This window comes from Bidens hawaiensis, unplaced genomic scaffold, assembly GCF_021521415.1.
Source record: "Bidens hawaiensis isolate Kalapana, Puna unplaced genomic scaffold, B.hawaiensis_p1.1 tig00042419_1, whole genome shotgun sequence".
In the NCBI taxonomy this organism is placed as follows: domain Eukaryota; kingdom Viridiplantae; phylum Streptophyta; class Magnoliopsida; order Asterales; family Asteraceae; genus Bidens; species Bidens hawaiensis.
This window is the reverse complement of record NW_027497518.1, coordinates 122,813-133,951: the sequence shown is the minus strand read 5'-3', so window position 1 is coordinate 133,951 and position 11,139 is coordinate 122,813.

Here is an 11,139-nt window from a genome sequence, read left to right as displayed (position 1 = left end):
AACTTGGAATATAACTTGTCGGATTTACAAGTTCACGGATAAAATGATAGTCAAGATCAATATGTTTCGCCCGTTTATGTGAAACCGGATTTTGAGTCATAAAAATAGCACTTTTGTTGTCACATAAAAGAGTAGGGTGAAGCCTAGGCAGAGCGTGTAGTTCTTGAATGGGTGACCCAGACAAGCTCAGCTGCAGTGTTGGCCATAGCCCGATATTCAGAATCACAACTCGAACGCGACATTATAGGCTGCTTCTTAGCACTCCATGAGATAAGATTACCACCAAGAAATATGGAGTAGACATAAGTGGACCGCCAAGTGTCAAGACACCATGCCCAATCCGCATCAAAATAACCAACCAGAGAAGATTGATGTGACCGAGTAAAGTTAAGCCCGAAAGAAAGGGTGCCTTTGACATACCTCAAGATTCACTTAACAGACTGAAAGTGAGTTGTCGTTGGAGCATGAAGAAATTGACTCACTTGATTAACAGCATAAGACAAATATGGCTTAGTGATAGTGAGTGCTAAAGAGCTCCAACCAATAAATGATAAAGGGTATGATCCAGAAAAGGTGTACCATTAGCCATGAAGGATTTATGAGGGGCAAGTGGAGTGCTAACATGTTTAGAATCAAATAAATCAGCATGTCTGTGAATATCCGAGGCATATTTGAGTGAGAAACAATACTGAGTCAGTGTAGGCCACCTCAAGCCCCAACAAATAGTTGAGATCCCCAAAATGCTTAATGGAAAATTCCCGATCGAGATGTGAAATAAAGTTATAAATAAGAGTCTCATTATTTCCGGTAAGAATGAGATCATCCACATACACTAATAAGTACATGATGCACGACTCGCGTTTGAAAACAAAAGGCGAAGTATTTGCATGACAATAAGTAAAACCATAAGTAAGAAGAAAACTTCTCAACTATTGAAACCATGCTCATGGAGCTTGTTTCAAACCCTATAACGCCTTAATTAACTTGAAAACATGATTTGGAAACTAAGGATGAACAAAACCATGAGGTTGTTCCATAAAAACAGTCTTTTTCAAGTTTCCGTTGAGAAAAACATTTTTTTACTTCAAGTTGATGCAAGGACCATTTATTTAACACGGCAAGTGATAGAACAATTCTAACGGTAGAAGCTTTAACCACGGGGATGAGCGTGTGAGAATAATCAAGACCAGGAACTTAAGTAAAGCCTTCAGCAACAAGATGCGCTTTGTAGCGTTCAATAGTACCATTCGAATGATATTTGACACGATAAACCCATTTTGAGCCTACAATATTGGTAGAGGATCGACGTGGCACCAAAGACCAAGTTTTGCTTTGATCTAAACTGGCCATTTCTTCATGCATGGATGCCATCCAGTGGGGATGCTTGGCCGTTGTTTTGTAACCTTTAGGTTTAGTGCTGACCGATAGAACAACATGAATGTTGTGGTCAGTTCAAAAGGCAAAATCAACCCTACATTTAGATTTAAAAATTCCAGCCTTAGCACGAGTAGTCATGGGATGAACTGAATATGTGGTAGTGGTCGATGTGGTAGTAGGTTGTGGGTTGTGGTTGGTTTTGTAAAGCAGATGTGGAGGTGGTTGAAGAATTTGGTTGGGTTGTGGGAGAATTGGGCATGGTAATGTCTAAAGTGGGTTTGCATAACACGCATGGTGTGGGTGGGTTTGAAGTTGGTTTAGGTGGTTGGTTAGGTGTAGGTAATAAAATGGGTGTCGTGGAAGGATTAAAAAAGAAGTAATTTCTAATTTTGATAAATTTGGATGGAGATCCTTATTAGGAAACGGGAAAAACGTTTCATTAAACCACGCATGATGGGTAACATAAATGCGAGATGGATCAAGACACCGGTAACCTTTGTATTGGGAACTATTGTTGGAACCCGATTCGTATCAATACAATAACAATTAACAGATCTCAGATCTGTTTATAATAGATTAATACCTTAACTATAGATCTAGCTCATAATTAACTTTGATTCAGTGTTGTATGTATGTATATGTTATCAGTATGTATATAATAGTAATTGTATAATATTAGGATGAAGATCTCAGATCTGTTTATAATAGATTAATACCTTAACTATAGAGTTTCGTTAATTAGATCTCAAAACTTAAATTAAACGTGAACAGTGTTCACTATATATAGAAGATAGGTCTGTTTCGCTAACATCCCTTAGCAAACCAGACGCTAATTCGTTACATACATTAATAAGACGAAACACCTCCTGATTCGTTAACATCCCCTAACGAATCAGGAGGGAATAAGCTTAAATCATAGTTCGCTAACATCCCCTAGAGAACTAGACCTTACACATAACGAACTAGACAATAATTAAACTAATTATTGCATTAAATATAAAACAAATACGTTAACGACAATTACAAAGACTCAACACGCAAAACCGTGCACTAACAGACACCCCCTCGTCTTGAGCTCTTTGTCTTTAAATTACTTGAAGCGCTTGGACTGCCAGTCTCTGCAACTATGAATTCCATTTTCATGACATACACGCACAACGCACTGGATTTGCATAGCCAGGTCGTATTCTTCATTGCGCTCGATCAGATCCTGTTTCCTGTGGAGCACATCATTGTCGGTCTCAGATAAATTAACCAACCACATCGGGTCGATTATCCTGATGAGCTTAGTCTTCAGTCCTTTACCAAGGACAATAACGGCCTCGCTAGTACGATTGTTATAGTACCAGCGGTTGAACGTGAGATGCATCTGTTGGGGTCGATTATCCTGCTTCATCGTCTTTGGCGGCTTTACCTTAAGGACAAGTTTCCTCCAGCCAGTCCTTGGATCAATCTCATCAATGCGTTTGCGTCTCGGGACCTGGGGCTTGAAGAACTTGAAGCCATGATTGACCTCGAACAGTAAGTGTTGATGAAACCACTCAGCTGTTAGGTAACCCCCACGATTTATTAATGGACGACATGCGAGGGTACGAACATCCCAACGCGGTAGGGTAAGAACGTCCATTATCTTTTCGTAGTACTGGATTCCCTTCTCACACTTAATTATACATACTTTAAGCTCATAATCATAAAGCCATGAGACAATATCACCATGTACCTTGGAAACAGTCTTGAAGGAGGTCATTTGGTTTTCTTTAACCCATGCAGTAGCAGTGTCTTTCCGTTCTTGATCAACATATCGATATGCACCGATAATTTTACCCACTTTCTGGCGTTTGAACCATCTTGCAATATCATCATCAGTTATGACTTCAAGTGAATGAACCGTCTACTTACACTTCAACACCTTTTCCAATTCATCCTCAGCAATTTTGAACGTTTCCTCATCGAACACAGGAGCACCTTGATCAACGTTTGTATGTTGAAACAAGTCAGGATACTCCTCAACAGTTACATCTTCCATCTCAACATCCTCATCTTCATAAATAAAGTTCGTATTCATCTGAATTGACGGATCATCCGATATACCTTCCTCATTCACCACTTCGACATCAGGCTCAGTCTCTAAAGCAGTCAACTGATCGTCATTCAATCCAAGAAGTATGGAAATCTGCACCCGTGTTAGAGACCTATCGACAAACTCACCAACCTCTAACTCATCTCTGTTCACCACACATCTAACCACCCCCGAACCATCTAAAAATATCACAGTGTTGGCTGCAATCATCTAAATTGACTTAGCGGCAATTGGATCTTGATATATAATAATCTGTTTGCCCGAGTCTTCACCACCACTAGTACCAACACCGGAAGATGAGCCGTGCGATTGTTTAGGCTCACCTCCTACACCAGACTCATCAGGATCTTGATCATCATCTTTGAGTTTCTTTAAGGAATCTTCTTTGCAAGTCAACTGTAAGATCAACTCTTCTTTTTCTTTCATTTTCACCCCTGAGACTCAACGATCGCTCGCAGCGCTTTAGTCTCCTTCTGACAAAATGAGTTATAACTCATCATCCGTCGTTGATTCTCCATAAGACGTTCTTGATTCTGACGGTCGGCTGCCATTTGGTTTTCATAAAGGTGGAGAAGATTCAACAGCATCTCAGTCTGACGGTTTGGTGGCAAGTTGTATAGTGATGGATGAACTAATCGGTCCCTGAGGCCGAGTGATTCTTATAAAAGAGACATCACTGGGGGGAGGAGGAGTAGGAGGACGAGGAGGAGGGGGCCTCATTGATGGTGTTGAATGGATAGCAGATAATGTAGCAAGAGGCCTTGGTATCTCAGATAATGCCATTTGAGGGATTAAACCAAGCCTTTCATGGGACACCAACGTCGTTGTCAATGTAAGCATCGGAGTGCTAGTAGTAGGCGGCACTACCAAGTGTTGAGGAGTTGATTGACGTGGTGGAGGAACACCAATAATTACCCCAGCCCCTGCTGAAACACGTCTTTTCTTCGATGGCTCTTTAGTTGCCACCGCTTTCCCTTTCCTCTTACGTTCCTGTTGAGCTGCAATGGTGGCAGCCAACGCAGTATTTACTGCCTCTTGTTGCTCTTGAAAGGCAGCATCACCAGCTTCACCATCACCATCATTACCATCATCATTCCCATCATCATCGTTCCCACCTTCTCCCCCTTCACGTTCGGAATCCGAGTCGTCGTGGATCTAACGTTCAGTAGGAGGACATACATAGTTAGGATTAATGATATGACCAATCATTCGTTTATCTGCTGGCCTCCCTTTTCTATAAAGCGACATTCGATGAACGGTATCGGCTGTCATATGTTCCATAGGGAGCACATCATTCACCAAGGTCTGATCAATAGCTAAATTAGGTATCAAATCTTGAATAATCAACTGCAAGAATCGAGGATACATTAAAAATTTCTTCGACTGAATTGTCTCCTGAACTTGTTCTTTCAAATGATTGAAGACGAGCTCAAAGAAGTTAAATGGCTTGTTCAAAATTAACGCTACAAAGGCTGATTGCAAACTGGGTCGACATTCGTCAAAACCGCCACGACGACCACTCATACAATGAATAAGAACATGGAGAAGATACTTGTATAGTGGACATAAAACATTCTTGTTTAACATAGATTTATCAATATCTCCACCATAACGCACACGTGTAAACAAACCCTTGACCAATTGCTTGTCGAATTCACTCGGGTTGTTATCATTATCATCAAACCGAAGCACACGCCGAATTACTTCAACATTAATTATAATGGGAGTTTGATTAATCGTTGCTCGAATATGATTTTCCATCTCCACAAACTCAGAAGTAGCCCAAAACTGCCTGATAATACTCAGATACACTTTAGGTCGAGCAGTAATGGCATAATGTATCACTGACCATCTTAGAAAAGCCAACATATCTTCAAATGTAGCAATATCAGCAACATCTGAGTCAACATAAGCACATATGTTGTGCTTTTTGTCAGAAGGTAATAAAACGACAGCTTCTTGTTGTGCTTGAGGTGGTTGCCCTTGTGGTGGTTGATCTTGTTGCCCTTGATCGGCAACCGGTGGATCTTGATTTACTTTATCAGCCATTTTAACTGTATAAATATGAACGAATATAAGGAATGTGAAGACGTAATATGCATTTAGCACCAATATATATCTAGTTATTTATAAATGGTGTATCCAATTTATTTAGGCGTTTAGACGGTTGAAATACTATATTTAAGTTAAATGTTAATTTTAAATTTAATTAAATAATTAAAAAGGAATGTCATTCGTTTAAATATCACTCTGATTCGTTACCATCCAGTAACGAATCAAGCGATTCGCTATTAGGTAAATAAGTTAACGAAAGAGACACAACGAATCAACTATAGAAGTTTAACGAACTGAAGTCTAGTTCGTTACAGATTTGGCGAATCCAAATTTGATTCGTTAAGAAACTGATTCGCTGAGCTCGTTCGTGTATTTCCTTAACGAATTGGAAACGAAGCAGTTCCAATTCGCTAAAGATAACGAATGGTCAATAAATTAGACTTAATCTTTTACCCGCATAATCAAAGTTAAAATTAAGATGAACACCGATAGTCAACAACACGAATCAAGCTTCAATTAGTCCATAACTATCGTCGGATAATCAAAACATTAAGCGTATTGAACTCGGAAACACATTATTAAGCTCATGGTTTTGAGATTGAGACTCAAAACCCAGAAAGACTTAGGTTAACCAGAGTAAACAAGAACCCCGAAACCATGTAAACACAATCAACCTGACAAACTAGAATCAATCTTCGATTAAAGTCTACCAAGGGTATCGGAATCGCATTCCGATCACATTGAATCATAAATAACCTACATTAACCCAATATAACTTAAATAAATCAGGGTTTATGAACTCGGAAAACCCTTAGACCACAAAAGTCCATAATTAATCAATTAACACACAGTCATTTTTGACGAAAATCACATCGCTGTGATCATCTATACCTTAGAAACACAATGATATTATTGAAATGTCAAATTTTGAAAGTCGAATTTCAGAGAAAAATTTGAAAAAGATTACTTTAGGGTGAAGGAAGAAGATGAACAGTGAAGGACTGTTCGTGTTTCTTGTCTCATATAGCCTAACACGCCACCCAAGGTACTCTTTGTACGAATCAAGCGATTCGTTTGAATCATTAAAAACGAATTAGGTAATTCGCTATTCCAATTCGTTGCCTTAGAGTAGCGAACAAGACATGACTTGTGTCTTGATTCGTTAAATATGTATAACGAAGTAGAGATGATTCGTTACAGAGCGCGGAAGCGAATTAGGTGAGTGAACTGAAAATTAGTTCGCTAAAGAATCACCTAGTTCGTTATCCATACTTAACGAATTAGTTTTAAACGAATTAAACATTTTATTTAAATTTAACATGAACTAAATAATGAACTAATTAAATAAATAAAATATTTAACTTAAATAAATTATCGAAAACCCTTTAATCCCGATAATTGAATACTTTAAAAACCGTTTCACTCTTACGAAACAAAAATTAAAATATTAAATAATATATAAAGTAAGAAGAGTAAAATATTTTTGATATTTTGTAAAAATTAAAGAATGTATTTACAAAGAAGCACCCGAACATAAAAATTGGACAATCTTTTTGTGTTTTTTTCCAATGATTTATCAAAAGCAGTACATATTTTTGTATTTTTGTTGAGTTTGAACAGAGAATCATATTGACCATTATGCCCTTCCATCATAGTTTTATATATCAGCGATATTACTATTGGCGTTAAGTCGGTCATTGATATTGTTGTCCACTTAAATCTTATAACAAACCTTCGAGCGTTTTTGTGATATGATTTATGGTTCAATTAGCGCACAGAATATCAGAAACTGTCAGCCCCTAATCTCGGTTCAAGCTTAATTTGATTTTTTTCCAAATCACCCCAACTTGACTTAAACCATTATAGTGTTGATCAAAATTTTTGATACCAATTGTGAAATTTTGAGCAATGCATCAAGTTTCCTTTACCGTGAGTGAGTATGCACGAGTCCATCTGTCGGCTTACATACATTGTATCCCCTGGGGTCCGTTTCTTATTGGTATTGAGACGCATGCAAGGGAGGAACAATTGTATGACTAACAGCTGATTTTGATCAAGTCAGAAATTTTGGTTGTACAAAGTACAGCGGTGATCAAGTTTAATGACCTTGGGTTTGCTCTAGAAAGCGAGTGAAATATTCATGCTTATGAATACCCAGATGATTAAGCCGCATAAAGACTCACAGTGTCCAGAATCCTAACGCTTGTTATTTGCTTTATTATATTTTTGGGTGATCAACAACTATAAGGCTTGAGTATGACCGGTTATTACATTTATGCCATCTTCACCGAGACTTTTACTAGAGACTAACACCTCTTTCAATTTGGCTTTTCTTTAAGTTTATATCACTTACTTTACTCTAACAGCTTGTTTAAGACCTATCAATGCACCAATGATTAAGCACACAGTCTTTTAAGCTTATTTCTTTCTGGATTTGGGATCAAATAATCAATGTACTATCATTTTCCCTTTTTGCTTTAAAAACTCAAAATTTTGAGGAGCATTAAACAAAATGATTTAAATTGCCCTAGTTAATTTAAGTTTATAAATTAATGGTTATCCTATCCATCTACAAGTAGAGAATAGGACAAAAACATGCAGGCACGCTTCACAAACTTAAATAACTGACTAAATTTTCAGCTAAAAATAAAGTAGAAAGTTTAACGAACGCCCCAAGTACTATCCATTTGTCAGGTATCTGGCTAACCCGAAGATTTACAAGAATTTATCAGGACCAAACATATACAAGTATATATCATTCAAAATAGAAGAAAATGACATAATTTTCAGCGAACATAAGCAAGAATCTTTTTGGTTTTTCTCTTTACAAACAAAAAACACAATCTTTTTGTCTTTTTCGGATTTTTCTTTACAAAACCAGAAAATTCACATTCTTTTTGCCCTTTTCAGAATTTATCTGTACAAACTGAAATCACAATCTTTTTGGTATTTTCAAATTTTAAATTTTTTTGGGTTTTCAAATAATAGAACAAGAAAGAACACAATATTTTTGATTTTTCAAAGTTTTCTAATGTTTTTGGGTTTTCAAATAATAGAACAAGAAAGAACACAATATTTTTGATTTTTCAAAGTTTTCTAATGTTTTTGGGTTTTATCTATACAAACAAAAAGCACAATATTTTTGTATTTTCTAGAAATTTACCCCCGAAAACCTAAAAAACAAAAAGAGTAAACTAGAACAAAACTAAAAATAAAGATAATCATCCTAACTCTAGGATCTCTGCAAGGGTCTTCAATCCATTTAAACCAAGCAAAAAATGAGAACGTGTTTTATCAAACGCTTTGGTAAATAGATTGGCTTTTTGAATATCAGTGTGCACTTTCTCAAGATCAATTAATTTCCTTTCATAACAATCCCGTATAAAATGATATCGAATTTCGATATGTTTCGTTTTAGAATGTTGTACGGGATTCTTGGTGATTCTAATAGCAGCAGAGTTATCAATCAAGATTGGAGTAGTAAGAAACTTCAAACCGTAGTCGCGAAGATGTTGTTGTATCCACAAAACCTGGGAACAACAACTCGAGGCTGCAACATACTCAGCTTCGGCGGTTGAAGTGGAGACCGTTGTCTGCTTCTTACACTGCCAGGAAACAAGCCGGCTTCGTAAGAATTGACATCCCGCTGTAGTAGACTTGAAACTGACCTTGCATCCCCCATAATCTGAATCTGAGTAAGCGGTAAAATCAAAATTATCATCTTTGGGGTACCATAACCCGATGTCAGTATTTCCCCTTAAATATTGCAGAATACGCTTGACCGCTGCCAGGTGAGTCACTCGGGGACTAGCTTGGTACCTAGTACATAAACAAACAGCAAACATTATGTCAGGGCGAGAAGCAGTTAAATACATTAAAGAGCCAATCATAGCACGATAGAGGGTCGGATCAAAGGTATCCTCCAATTCATCAGGTGATAAATTGTGACCCACGGGAAGAGGAGTAGAAGGGATTTTTCTGGCAGTAATCTTGAATCGGCTCAAGACGTCGTTCACATATTTTGTCTGATGAATGAAGATTCCCTTCGCAGACTGATGAACCTGCAACCCTAAAAAGAAATTCATCTCTCCCATCGAGCTCATCTCGAACTTGGTTTGCATAGACTTCTCGAATTCTTTACACAACGTGTCGTTTGTAGACCCAAAGATAATGTCATCAACATAAATCTGAACGAGCAGAAGATCATCACCAATATTTTTATAAAATAAAGTGCAGTCAACAGTTCCACGTTTGAAGCTGTTATCCGTCAGATAGTCGGCGAGCGTGTCATACCAATCTCTCGGGGCTTGATGTAGACCATATAATACCTTGTTTAATCGGTAAACACGGTCAGGATAATCAGGATCCTCAAAGCCAGGAGGTTCTAAAACAAACACTTCCTCATGAAGTTCACCATTGAGAAAAGCACTCTTAACATCCATTTGATACACCTTGATATTCTTGTAAGCAGCATATGCCAGGAAGATTCGAATCGACTCTAATCTTGCAACTGGAGCATACACTTCAGTGTAATCAATACCCTCTTGCTGATGAAAACCTTTTACCACTAAACGTGCTTTGTTTCTCACAATTACCCCACGATCGCCTTTCTTTCACTTATATACCCACTTAGTCGGAATTGCTTTCTTAACTCGACCAGGTTTGTCAATAAGATCCCAAACACCTAAACGTGCAAATTGATGTAATTCTTCTTGCATGGCTTCTACCCAAGATGGATCATGCAGAGCTACACGAGGAGTTGTAGGCTCAACTTGGGATAAAAAGCAAGTGAATTTAGCAACAGTTGCAATTTCAGATGACTTTAAGTCAGCATAAGCACATAGAGCATTATTGTCACTTGAAGAAGCAACTTGATGTCGTGTCTGAACCCCTACATCAAGATCACCAATAATGTTTTCTTGTGGATGGTAATTATGAATCCTGAGAGTAGGATTTTCAGAAACAGCAACATTTTCAAATAAATTAGTGTAATGTTCACCCAATTCAGGAGATGAAACATCACTATCAAGTTCAATAACTTGATCTACAATTGCATTATCATCAGATGAAGTAAAAGCATTATCATAATGAAGAGGAGACTCATTATCAGGTTCTTCAATTGGAGCTTCAACATCATTTGAACTTGCGAACCTTGGAATTTCCAAATGTTCTTCAAAATAAGCACGAACTAAATCTTCATCTTGATGATCAGTTGAGGAGTGAATGAATTAAATAAGCCATCATAGTCAAACATCCAGTCGGGACCTTTTCCTTGTGGAGGAGTAGTGTACTTTTGACAGTCAACATGGTACCACTCTTCAACACAACCAGATGTAAAGTTAAACACTCTTTTCTTAGGAGACGCATACCCCAAGAAATAACCCTCAATGGCTTTTTCATCAAACTTTCCAACATCCTTTTTCAACATAGTACAGGGACACCTAAAAGGTTCCAAGTACTTTAGGTTTACGATTATTCAATAATTCATAACTGGTCTTATTGAGTCGTTTAACAGTTAGAACTCGATTGAGTGTATAACAGGCCGTATTCACCGCCTCATTCAAAAACTGGACAGGAAGCTTTGAATCTGCAAGCATCGTTCTAGCAGCTTCAATCAACGTTCTATT